This window comes from Hibiscus syriacus, unplaced genomic scaffold (genome assembly GCF_006381635.1).
Source record: "Hibiscus syriacus cultivar Baekdansim isolate YM2019G1 unplaced genomic scaffold, ASM638163v2 tig00016065_pilon, whole genome shotgun sequence".
Classification (NCBI taxonomy): Eukaryota; Viridiplantae; Streptophyta; class Magnoliopsida; order Malvales; family Malvaceae; genus Hibiscus; species Hibiscus syriacus.
Window position 1 is genome coordinate 381,288 of NW_024062380.1, and position 14,237 is coordinate 395,524.

A 14,237-nucleotide genomic window follows, 5' to 3' on the forward strand; every position below is an offset into this window, starting at 1 on the left:
AGGTTTTATCATACCTCGTCAAACATACTATATCGAAGAAACCAAAGAGTTAGATTTGTTACGAAAAGGCTACATCCAGGAAAGCCTTAGTAGCGACGTTATCTTAATGACGAAACATGATTTGAATAACTCCACAGGCTTCATAGTTCATGCACAGGGAATCCATGTAAATGATGAAAAAGTAAAAGCAACACGAGATTGGCACTTACCATCTTCCATCTCCAAGAGTTGTCGAATAGTGTTAGGTGACCCTCCTAACGGGTTACCACCTGAAAGCCCTAATCATTATACCATATCAATGATGAGTCACGATTTACGGGAGTCAAAAGGTAAGTATTTTATTACTCATTTTAATGACAATGTAACGTACTTCTCCTTTTTGCAAGGTAAGGCCCGTGAAGTTGTCATCCATACTAAACACAACTCTTTTAAGTGCGTAACAGACCGAGGTAAGCAAAATACAGTAGATAATGCACTACCACAAAGGTATACTCTTACCTATCAAACGCATACTACTATTCCGAGAATTGAACATATCAAAGATGTATATCACAATAACTCAGATATTTTTGATATTTCTACCCATACTTTTAAAAGTGCTTCTAATGAGCTTTATCTTGTATATGAGTTTCCTTGCAAACTAAACAGGTTTTACAGTCCACAAATCTCCTCCACAGAATTCTTAATTCATGAATCACACTTAGGAGACTTAAGGGATTTCTTTAACAAACCAATTGACATGGTTTTTAAACACTCATTCTCGCCACACAAGAAAAAAACCATGGGTAAATTATCTGAAGCAATCATGCAGAAAGCCAACAGTGGTTGGCGCCATGTTGAATTTTAACCTAAACATCATATTACAAGACTTGTATGCAAAAGAGGATTTCAAGACTACAAGAAATCAGTTCCAACAAAGGAGAAACCTCGACTAAAACGCATAAAGACACATCACATTGATCCTGGTAAATATTTCACAAGTTTTTCTTTCAACATATCTAATTATATTTCTTTTGGATTTTTAGATTCGAGGACGAATCCTTTTGAGGAGTGGGGGAATGATACATGCACCAGAGTCCATAATACATGCTTCTTTGGACTAATGTTTCTACTCAAACCTATTATAAGAACAAAGTCTCAAAGATTCAAAGCATATCTATTCGATAAGTATAATGGGAATTAATCATTAAACGATTCTAATGTTGCTCCCTTTAATGTTTTAAATTCGAGGTCAAATCTTTTTGAAGAAATGGAGGATGATACATGCATCAAAAGACTCACATCAAAGGAAGAAGTAATAACTCTTCCAAATGATCCACTCGTCCAAGCCTTGGAAAAGAAGATCAGAACTGAAGCATACTTGATACGACTTTTTGAATGGGATCCTGATCTTATATGGCATGATATCTTCTGGAGATACGACCTTCTGTCTCTTATCTTTCCAAAGGTTCTTGAATCACATCAATCTGATATCAAGAACTTAAGATATGATCATTTTACTGAAGATGGTGCATGCAGGAAATCCTATACGAGATTAATACGTAAGTTTGTAAATATTACGAATTTTCAATAATTATATTGATTATTTGTAATATAATTTAATATAGGATGAATAATTATCTTTTAGGATCAGATTTATTATTTTATTAGGAAATAAGGTTGGGTTAAAACAATATTTTTAGTTATTATTATTTTATTAGGAATTAGAGTTAGGACATGCTTAGTTTATTATTATTTTATTCTTAAGTTATTTAGGACCTTTAGAACTCAGCCCCTATATACAGGAGGGATCATTCAACTTTTTAAATCAAGATTTCTTTGATTAATAACACAACCAGAGTTCATTTTTGCAAGTGTTGATTGCCTTGTGCCTTCGAAGCTTCTTCTCCTAGAGTTCTTTCAAGTTCTTGTGAGGGAGATTAATCTTCACACTCCAATTTTCCTTTTCATTATGACTAGGAGGGTTGGTTAGAGCCATATTATCATGTTTGTCTTTTCATTGTGACTAGGAGGGCTCGATAGGACACTTATCCATCTCTTTTCCACAAATCCATCATCACCATCATCATCTTTACCGTTCACCTTCATAAGGGATATCTTTTGATTTCTTAGTTATCATACTTTATTTTAAATTTCTTTATCTTTTATTTATCTTGTTCTAATCTTATTTCTTACCTTATTTCCAGCACCTAAAAGAAACCCTAAGAACCCTACTTGTTACCGCCACCTTCCCCTATTCATCCCCTTTGTTCTTCATCGAGTCTAGAGCTTTTCTAGGTTTGATTCTTCAACAAGAGCAACGTTCATTAACCCGCCACCACTTCCCTATCAATTATGAATATTGAATAGTTGGATAATGCTCATTTCTTTTCCTTGAATTGATGATCGCGAATACTTCCATATAAATGATTCAATGTGTTGCAAAATAGAAATAAGTTAGAACATGAAACAACATTAACAATGTGAATGAACGTAAAAGATTCATTAAGGTTCATGAATGGAATTTGGTTCGTTGAAACTTCCCTTTCATAAGGTTGTTTGAACTTTAAATGTAGAATAAATGCACTTCGAATGTCAAAGAGCACATTCTTTGGAATACCAAATATTACAACCTTTGGAACTTCAATGGAAAAATGTGATTCATCAATTTGCAATGGTATTGCCTTTGGATTAAACTGCAAATCAAATGAGAGAATAGGAAGAAAAGATTGATTAGTAGAAAGTAAAACTTCCTTCTTGATACAATTCAACCTAGCCTCACTTAAATAGATGGTGAAGTCAAGGTTGTACCTTTGATTATTTCGATCTAGGAAAGCAACAAGGATCCTACACAAACAAGAAAGCTCAAAATAAAATGGTTAAATAGAAGTAATGAAATAGAAAGATAAATATGGAAGCGGAATATATATATATATATATATGTTAGTGATATGTTTATAGGAAATGATGAAGTATGATAATGGAAGTAGAATGACGTGGTGATGGAGATGAATATGAAAGGAAATATCTCAAAGAAGAATAAAAAAAGAATCGATGTTAAAGAACATTATATATATCCAGCATTTGACTTTACCATACATTTAAGTGAGGCTAGGTTGAATTGTATCATATGGTATCAGAGCTAAGGTGGATTGCAACAAGAACAAGCAAAAGCAATATCCTACCATTCAATAAAAAGAAAATCAAAAAGAGAAGTGTAAAAAAAATCAGCAAGTTAATCCCAACATCAACAAGGGATTCCAAGTGAAGAAAAACTAAAGAAAGGAAACAAAGAAAGTAAAATGCAAAAAAGCGCAACAGGTGACAAGCAATATCATCATACCAACTGATCCTAAAGAAGTCTTCAAGACCTTTGATTGTTTCTTCTAAGAAGGTGGTGAGTATCTTTGCATAGTAAGTGAACTTTTCTTTCTTTTTCTTCCTTTTATAAGACCACCCTTCATTATTTAATCTTTCTACCTTTCTATTTTTTCCTAAACATTAACGAATTTTTCAGCCGACGTCAATAGCACTTGAAATGTCTCGAGTTAGTTCTTTTAAGAACTTTACAAGATACGAACGAGTGGAAAAAGGCTAATTGAGTGTGTGAGATCAGAAGGGGAATTGCAAAAACCAATTTATATTCCCAAGTGCAAACACGAGCGTTGAGTGGAGCATCATCATTTTTTTGGCACTTTTCTTTTTGATTTTCTTTTTATTGAATGGTAGGATATTGCTTTTTCTTGTTCTTGTTGCAATCCACCTTAGCTCTGATTACCATATGATACAGTTCAACCTAGCCTCACTTAAATGGATGAACATTCATTTATTTTATTAGTCCATTAACTTGCATAGGGGGCGTACATTGTATCTACTTAAGGATGAACATTCATTCATGAAGGTTCACTCATTAAATGTTTTGTATTCACACCATGCACTCTTAGGCCTATAAATAGCTTTCCATTCATTTGTAAAAAACCCAATTCACTTTGTTTAATCAAATATTTGTGAGAGTTTCTCTATATAGTTATTTAGTGAACTTTATCAACTTATCAAGCTTATGCTTATGACGTCACCCCTATCTACGTCACCCTGATACTTTTGGTTCCTATGTCTTTATGGATAGTGGGTCAAAGTCCTTGTTTACCACCCGTTAAAGAAGCAATATAAAGTATGGGTCTTTGTTCTTTAACATTGGTTATTCTTTGAGTCTTATTTGAGAGACTTCTTTTCATATTCATCTCCATCACCACTTCATTCTACTTCCATTACCATACTTCACCATTTCCTTTAAACATATCACCAACATATATATATATATATATTTCGATTCCATATTTATCTTTCCATTTCATTACTTCCATTTAACCATTTTATTTTGAGCTTTCTTGTTTGTGTAGGATCCTTGTTGCTTTCCTAGATCGAAATAATCAAAGGTACAACCTTGACTTCACCATCCATTTAAGTGAAGCTAGGTTTAACTGTATCATATGGTAATCAGAGCTAAGGTGGATTGCAACAAGAACAAGCAAAAACAATATCCTACCATTCAATAAAAAGAAAATCAAAAAGAGAAGTGCCAAAAAAAATTAGCAAGTTAATCCCAACATCAACAAGGGATTCCAAGTAAAGAAAAACTAAAGAAAGGAAATAAAGAAAGCAAAATACAAAGAAGTGCCAAAGGTGACAAGCAACATCATCATTCCAACTAATCCTAAAGAAGTCGTCAAGACCTTTGATTGTTTCTTCTAGGAAGGTGGTGAGTATCTTTGCATAGTAAGTGAACCTTTCTTTCTTTTTCTTCCTTTTATAAGACCACCCTTCATTATTTAATCTTTTTACCTTTCTATTTTTTTTCCTCTACACTAATGAATTTTTCAGCCGACGTCCATAGCACTTGGAATGTCTCGAGTTAGTTTTTTTAAGAACTTTACAAGAGAGGAACGAGTGAAAAAAGGCTAATCGAGTGTGTGAGATCAGAAGGGGAATTGTAAAAGCCGATTTATATTCCCGATTGCAAACACGAACGTTAATTGGAGCATCATCATTTTTTTGGAGTGATCGTTAGGATTTGTGAGTGATTATTGGTATGGTCCTTTCCTCTTATTCAATTAATAATTTTTCACTAACAATTCTCCCATCTTTCGAATGGAATACGGACAACAAAGGAGGAATACATTTCATACTCATTTTCTTGTGAATGATAAAGTATGCCTTGTAGCTATTGATGGTGGACGTTATGAAAATCTTGCAAGCAGATACATGGTTGAGAAGTTGGGGCTTATAATATCCAAACATCCTAGTCCATATGTTTTGCAAGGATTAAATGAAGATGAAGAGCTAAAAGTCATAGTGATGTAAGGCTCTTCTGATGCCTTAACAATTGATTGTGGATCTAGGAAGGAAGCAAAACAACATGCACAAGTGAATGGCTCAAAACAGAATGGATAAGGGTGGTAAACGTATGGTTTAATAGGTAGGCTATTTAATAAATGAGAGATGGAAGCGGAAGATGATTGAAATGGTTATGGTTATGGCGATGAAACAAAAGGATGGTTGTGAGGATAATATCTTGTAGAACGCTCAAAGAAGAACCAATGCTATAGAGAGCAAAGACCCAATCTGATGTAAGGCTAACCAGGCTTCTTCAATAAGGGAGAAGATGGAAACCTTGTTATTTTCCGATCTAGGAGAGACACCAAATGCTACACCTTGAATTGAAAAGTAATTTGCACAAAGAAGAATGATTGGTTAAGTAAATGAGTAATTAAGAAAGGAAATGGAAAGAATTGAAATGGATAGAATAGTTATCAAAGAAGGGCTGCGGAAGTGTTGTATAATGATCCTTCAAGTGATGATGGATTCGGCCTCCAATGGTGGTGTTGGACGAATGATTTGTTGAGGATGAAGGATAATTCAAAGATGAAGAAATCGAAATTTAGAAGTTGGTGATAATATAGGCGTGATATGGTGATGGAATATGGTGATGATATAGGCGTGATAATGGTGATGGATAGATTGTATCTTATAAAACTAAGAAGGAACCAATGCTATAAAAGAGAAAAAACCCGTTTCTTATAAGTTTTATAAGGGATGGTAGTAAGGACTTTGACCCGCTAGTTATAAAAACTAGGAACCAGAAGTATCAAGGTGAAGGAATGACGCAACAAGCTTTAGAAAGGCTTGCTTAATCGATATAGTTCTAAAAAGAACTTGAAGAGAGAAATATCTCACAAAGAGTTTTTAATTGATCAAAGGGTTCCTTTTACAAATGAATTCCCAAGCCTATTTATAGGTTTGTAAAGGCTTGGCCGAATAGATATATGCCTTTTCGGCAAAGTACATGTCTTAATACAAAAATAAATGATGATTGGATAAGGGGAGATGTCTTTGGCCGAATGGTTCCCTTGTCTCTTCATCTTGGCACCAATTTGAAACAAGATGATGCTTTGGCCGAATGGTTAGAAGCCTCTTCATTTTGGCGCCCATTTCAACCACATGCATGGAACATGTGTGGGCTGTTCATGAGGCACTCACATGGGCGGTATAGGGGCTTATGGTGTGGCTTCTTCGTGGTTTGAATTTGAGCAGCAACTTAGGCGTGACTTGGCATCAAACTTGCATCTAGGTGACATGGCATCAATGGGGCAGCAACTAATTATGAAAGGTCACATTTTTGTGAGACAACCTTTCATCATTTGAGCTACTTCCCATGAGTTTAAGTTAAAGTTGAGCTGGCCATAGATGAAGGACATGTGTATAAGTCATAGGACAGCTCCTTGTAAAAGGGCACTTCTTGGATTGGCAACTCTTCGCAAAAAGGTATGAATTCACAAAATTTGACCTAGACCATATTTGTAGTGCTTTGTGTGGTGAAGATGATGGTGCAACTCTCCAGCTGAAAAGAAGTCTCTAGCTAGCTCAAAAGTCCAGCTCAAGTGAGCTATGAGCTCGGAGGTCAGCTGACAACTTTTCATCATTTGTTCTTCATGATCTCTCGAGTCATCTTATGGAAGTTTTCCTAGCTTATTGACTCCCATGCTAGCTTTAAATCAACTCCCAACATGTGGCCGAACATGTACCTACAAAAGAAAGCTTTTATAAGCTAAGTAATATAAAATATAAATATGTGGTTCATAACAATAACTTCACACATTCATAATATCATCATCATAACTATAAATATAATGTATGTAAGCTATTGTCATAACTATGGTATAAAGAAAGATTAAGTTGAAGAAAATCCCCCTTTGATTATTGTGAAAGGTTGGAGATGCAAGTCCATTTTTGACGCTGAATCGGATCACATCATCCCCGCTTCTTTAAAGCGATTTGTCCTCAAATCGAAGGGTGGTTTCTTTTCAACGTTCCTCTATTCCATAGTTGTTGTTTCATCAGAAATTGGGATTCCTTCTTTAGGATCTTGAATGAGATATGCCCATGTAATTTTGCTTTGAATGTTTAGGTCCCTTGATATTCCAAAAGTGGTGTCCCTTAATGCTCCAATAGGCATGATCATGGAATCCTCATAAGTCACATCCATTGGTTCTTCTAAAGACACGTCCTTTGAATGAAAAATGGTGTTCTTTTGCTGCTCAATGGACATATCTTTTGTATTCCCAAAGGTCACTTCTCCTAAACATTCCTTTTGGAAAATGGTGTCTCTTGATACAACCTGCAAGTCAAAGAAACAATCTATATTTTCAAAGTTAGAATAATCATCTTTAACCTTGCATTTTTTCAATAGGCATTCTTGAATCAAGCACTTTGAGGAATAAGCACTTGTTCTTGGATCAATTTCCTCCATGGTTGTTGCCTTTCCTTTCCTTATTGCCTCAACACTTTGCTTCATTTTGGCTTGATCATTCTGGACTTGTTTAGGCATTAAAGGGGTAAGGATAATATTCTTCCCTTTATGGCTGAACGAGTATTGATTGGTAAAATAATCATAAATAGTCCTTTTGTCGTATTGCTATGGCCTCCCAAGAAGTAGATGGCTAGCATGCATAGGGACAACATCACACATAACCTCATCTTTGTATTTGCCAATGGAAAAAGAAATTATCACCTGTTTGCTAACGTTGAGTTCTCCTCGTTCATTGAGCCACTGTAACTTATATGGATTCAGGTGCTTCATTGTTTTCAAACCAAGTTTTTCCACCATTATTGTATTGGCCACATTAGTACAACTTCCACCATCTATAATAACAAAGCATACCTTCTCATTCACATAGCATCAGGTATGGAATATGTTTTCTCGCTGTGCATTGTCTTCCGCAACTTGAAGATTCAAACTTCTTCTAATTACCAAAGCTTCTCCTTGTTCAACGGGATCTGCAAGAGTGATTTCTTCATTGACTTCAATAGGTGCCTCTTGTTCTTCCTCTGATTCAGATTCTATTTCTCCATTTCCAAGTAAAAGCATAGTGTTCTAGTTAGGGCATTGTGTAGATACGTGACCCCTCCCAAGACATTTAATGCATCTAATATCTCTTGAACGTTCAATAGTTTACTTTTCTCGGTTGAAGTCTTTGTTTGCTTACTGATTCTTTGAAGATTCAGCTTGTTCTTTGACAAGAGGAGGAGTTGGCTTTTTGATGTTGTTTGTACTCCATTTGGATGATGTAGGTGCAATATTGCGAGTTGTTTGTCTCCTCTTTAGTTGCCTTTCAATTTTCATTGCCATTTGTACCATCTCATCCATTTCGATGTAATGATACAATTCCAAGGTATTGGTAATTTCGGGATTAAGTCCGGCAAGGAATCTCACCATAGTTTCTTCACGGTCCTCCTCAATGTTGACTCGGAACATTGCCACTTCCATCTCTTTATAATAATCCTCCACACTCCTATGGCCTTGTTTCAGATTCTGTAACTTTTGAAACAAGTCACGATGATAGTGAACATGAATGAATCGCTTCCACATAATACCTTTCATTTCAAGCCAAGTTGAGACCAGTCGTTCTCCATTCCTCCTTCAGTTCAAAGTAATTTGATCCCACCATATTAAATCATAGTCTATGAACTCCATGGCTGCCAATCTCACTTTCTTTATTTCAAAATAGTTGTGGTAACTAAAAACATGTTCCACTTTGCTTTCCCATTCGAGATAAGCTCCAGTGTCAGTTTTTCCTTAAAATTGAGGAATTTTGATTTTGATATTACTTAGATTATCATCAACAATGGCACGTCTAGGGACTTGGAATGCTACTTGTTCTCCCTCATCAAAATTTTCTTGAACTTCTTCTTCTGGAGGACGTGGTGGTTGTTGTCTTCTAGGAACTCTATTATTACGGCCTGATGTTAGATCCTGGCGCTGATCTATCTTTTCATGAAGAGCATCGAACTCTTCACGAAACATTCTCATCATTTCGCCAATGAGTGACTGCATTTGTAAGTTTGGTGTTCCTGTATTTTCTCTGGGGCTTTGAGACATGGTTAGTGCAATAAAATGAATTGAAAACCTTACCAGCACACTCATAAAACCTCACTTGATCACTCCAGAGAAAATTTTAGATTGTACTTCACTCACACTCGTGTTTGCACTTGGGGATATGATCCTTGGCTTTTTCTTGATCCCCCTTCTGATCTCACCCTCTCATTTGCCTTTTACCGCTCAATTCTCTCTTGTGGGTCCTTTTTAAGAACTAACTCAAGATTAAGCAAGTTTCTTTAGTTTGTTCGTCGGTTTAGAATTGTTAGGAATAGAAAATGGTTATGATAAGTGTAGTATAGAAAAAGGTTTAAAAAAATATATGGTAATGAAATAAGAAAAGATGAAAGAATAAAGAAATGAAATGATAATAAAAAAATGAAGATAACTTACAACTCAAGTTACAACACTTACTATCTTCCTTCACAAGAAATAACAAGGATACCACTGTCAAGTTTGTTGTTTGGGCAGATTGTAATATGCTTCTCTTTGAGTGTATTGCAACTTTCTTCACTTTTTCTTTGCTTTTGATTTTCTTCTTTTCTTTTCTTTCTTTTGCACTCCAATTTTGTTGTAAGAGTCTTTTTTTTTCTTTTCTTCTTTCTCGTTGCTTTTTTTGTTTTGCTGTTGTAGCACTTTGAATGTCAATCCACCAAAGCTCTGATTACCGCTTGATGTAAGGCTAACCGGGCTTCTTCAATAATAGAGAATATGGCAACCTTGTTATTTCCCGATCTAGGAAAGACACCAAGTGCTACACCTTGAATTGAAAAGTAATATGCACAAAGAAGAATGATTGGTTAAGTAAATGAGTAATTAAGAAAGGAAATGGAAATAATTAAAATGGATAGAATAGTTATTAATGAAGGGCTGCGGAAGTATTGTAGAATGATCCTTCAAGTGATGATGGATTCAGCCTCTAATGGTGGTGATGGACGAATGCTTTGTTGAGGATGAAGGATAATTCAAAGATGAAGAAATGGAAATTTAGAAGTTGCTGATAATATAGGCGTGATATGGTGATGGAATATGTTGATGATATAGGCGTGATAATGGTGATGGACAGATTGTATCTTATACAACTAAGAAGGAACCAATGCTATAAAAGAGCAAAGACCCGTTTCTTATAAATTTTATAAGGGATGGTAGTAAGGACTTTGACCCGCTAGTTATAAAGACTAGGAACCAGAAGTGTCAAGGTGAAGGAATGACGCCATAAGATTTAGAAAGGCTTGCTTAATCGATATAGTTCTAAAAAGAACTTGAAGAGAAAAATATCTCACAAAGAGTTTTTAATTGATCAAAGGGTTCCTTTTACAAATGAATGTCAAAGCCTATTTATAGGTTTGTAAAGGCTTGGCTGAATAGATATATGCCTTTTCGGCAAAGTACATGTCTTAAAACAAAAATAAATGATGCTTGGATGAGGGGAGATGTCTTTGGTCGAATGGTTCCCTTGTCTCTTCATCTTGGTGCCAATTTGAAACAAGATGATGCTTTGGTCGAATGGTTAGAAGCCACTTCATTTTGGCGCACATTTCATCCACATGCATGGCACATGTGTGGGCTGTTAATGAGGCACTCACATGGGCGGCATAGGGGCTTATGGTGTGGCTTCTTCTTGGTGTGAATTTGAGCAGCAACTTAGGCGTGACCTGGCATCAAACTTGCATCTAGGTGACATGGCATCAATGGGGCAACAACTAATTATGAAAGGTCACATTTGTGTGAGACAACCTTTTATCATTTGAGCTACTTCCCATGAGTTTGAGTTGAAGTTGAGCTGGCCATAGATGAAGGACATGTGTAAAAGTCATAGGACAGATCCTTGTGAAAGGGCACTTCTTGGATTGGCAACTCTTCGCGAAAAGGTATGAATTCACAAAATTCAACCTAGACCATATTTGTAGTGCTCTGTGTGGTGAAGATGATGGTGCAACTCTCCAGCTGAAAAGAAGTCTCTAGCTAGCTCAAAAGTCCAGCTCAAGTGAACTATGAGCTCGGAGGTTAGCTGACAACTTTTCATCATTTGTTCTTCATGATCTCCCGAGTCATCTTATGGAAGTTTCATAGCTTATTGGCTCACATGCTAGCTTTAAATCAGCTCCCAATATGTGTCCGAACATGTACCTACAAAAGAAAGCTTTTATAAGCTAAGTAATATAAAATATAAATATATGGTTCATAACAATAACTTCATACATTCATAATATCATCATCATAACTATAAATATAATGTATATAAGCTATTGTCATAACTATGGTATAAAGAAAGATTAAGTTGAAGAAAATCCCCCTTTGATTATTGTGAAAGGTTGGAGATGCAAGTCCGTTTTTTACGCTGAATCGGATCACATCATAATCTTTATATTGTTTCTTCAAGGGGTGGTGTTAAGTACTTTGACCCACTAGTTATATGAACTAGGAACCATAAGTATTAAGATGAAAGAAGAGGGTTGACTCCAAAAGTATAAATTATACTTGATAAGTCGATAAAAAGTCACCAGGACTTAAGGAAGAGAATAATCTCACTTTAATTAAACAAAAGGTCTGATTACAAATGATGAATGTTTTCCTATTTATAGGAAATGGAGGGGCATAGCCGAATAGAGACATAATGGTTCGGCCAGCCCATGTATCTCCCTATAAAGACATAATTTAAATGCTAAAAGAGATGATGGTTTGTCCCTTGATGGAGGGAAATGATCCTTGGTCGAATAACACTTGTATCCCTTCAAATTGGCGCCAAATGGGAGAGGAGATGATGCTTGGCCGAATGGTTAAACGTCTCTTCATCTTGGCGCCTAAATGAGATCATATGCACGGCACATGGGGGCTGGTCATATGATCTCATTTAGGCACCAATATGAAGAGCCATTTAACCATTTGGCCAAGCATCATCTCCTCTCCCATTTGGCACCAATTTGAAGGGATACAAGTGTTATTCGGCTAAGGATCATTTCCCTCTATCAAGGGTCAAACCATCATCTCTTTTAGCATTTAAATTATGTCTTTACAGGGAGATATATGGGCTGGCCAAACCATTATGTCTCTATTCGGCTATTCCCCTCCATTTCCTATAAATAGGAAAGCATTCATCATTTGTAATCAGACATTTTGTTTAATTAAAGTGAGATTATTCTCTTCCTTAAGTCCTGGTGACTTTTTATCGACTTATCAAGTATAATTTATACTTGTGGCGTCAACCCTCTTCTTTCATCTTGATACTTCTGATTCCTAGTTCATATAACTAATGGGTCAAAGTACTTAACACCACCCCTTGAAGAAACAATATAAAGATTGGGTCTTTGCTCTCTATAGCATTGGTTCTTCTTTGAGCATTCTTCAAGATACTATCCTCACAACCATCCTTTTGTTTCATCACCATAACCATAACCATTTCAATCATCTTCCGCTTCCATCTCTCATTTATTAAATAGCCTACCTATTAAACCATACGTTTACCACCCTTATCCATTCTGTTTTGAGCCATTCACTTATGCAGGTTATTTTGCTTCCTTCCTAGATCCACAATCAATTGTTAAGGCATCAGAAGAGGCTTACATCAAGCGGTAATCAGAGCTTTGGTGGATTGACAATCAAGTGCTGGAACAAAAGCAACAAAAAGAGAAAAAGAAAGAAGAAAAATAAAAAGAAAAGAAAAAGACTCCTACATCAAATTTGGAGTGCAAAAGAAAGAAAAGAAAAGAAGAAAATTCAAAGCAAAAGAAAAAGTGAAGCAAAGTTGCAAAGTACACTCAAAGAGAAGCATATTACCATCTGCCCAACATCAAACTAGAAGGAGGTATCCTTGTTTCATGTGAAGGAAGATAGTAAATGTTGGAACTTGAGTTGTAAGTTATCTTCACTTTCTTACTATTTCATTTCCTTTTCTTTCATCTTTTCTTATTTCATTACTTTATCCTTTTCTTAACCTTTTCTATCCTACCTTTACCATAACCATTTCTATACCCTAACCATATTGTTTTAAGCTGACGCACAAACTAAGAAACTTGCTCAATCTTGAGTTAGTTCTTTAAAGGACCCACAAGAGAGAATTGAGCGATAAAAGGCAAACGAGAGGGTGAGATCAGAAAAAGCCAAGAACATATCCCCGAGTGCAAACACGAGTGCGAGTGGAGTGAAGTCTTAAATATCTTTGGAGTGACCAAGTGAGGCTTTTGTGAGTTTGTTGGTAAGGTTTTAATTTTTTTTTTATACTAACAATGTCTTGTGATCTTCCATCTTTCCAAACATTGGAAGATGAACAACAAAGAACAAACACATTTCACACTCGTTGCCATGTAAATGGTAAAGTGTGTCTTGTAGCTATTGATGGAGGAAGTTGTACAAACATTGCAAGCACATACATGGTCAAGAAATTGGGACTTACATCATTCAAACATCCTAGCCCATATGTTTTGCAAGGATTAAATGATGATGAAGAGTTCGAAGTCATAGAGCAAGTACTTGAGCCCTTTTCAATTGGGAGATATGAAGATGAAGTCTTTTGTGATGTTGCTTGCATAAATTCAAGCCATCTTCTTTTCGGTCGACCTTGGCAGTTTGATAAACGAGCATTATATGATGGATTCACAAATCGATATTCATTCTACCACAATAAAAGAAAAATAATCTTGACTCCATTATCCTCTAGCCGAGTAAATGAAGATCAAAACATCTTAAGGGAACGCATTAAAACAATGAAGGAGCAACTTGAAGAAGAACGTTTGGAAGAAAGTTGCAGTGAAGGAATGCAATTTGAAATTGAACAAAACGTTGAAAATGATGAAAATCAGAGAGTGGATGAAGAACACATTGGAAT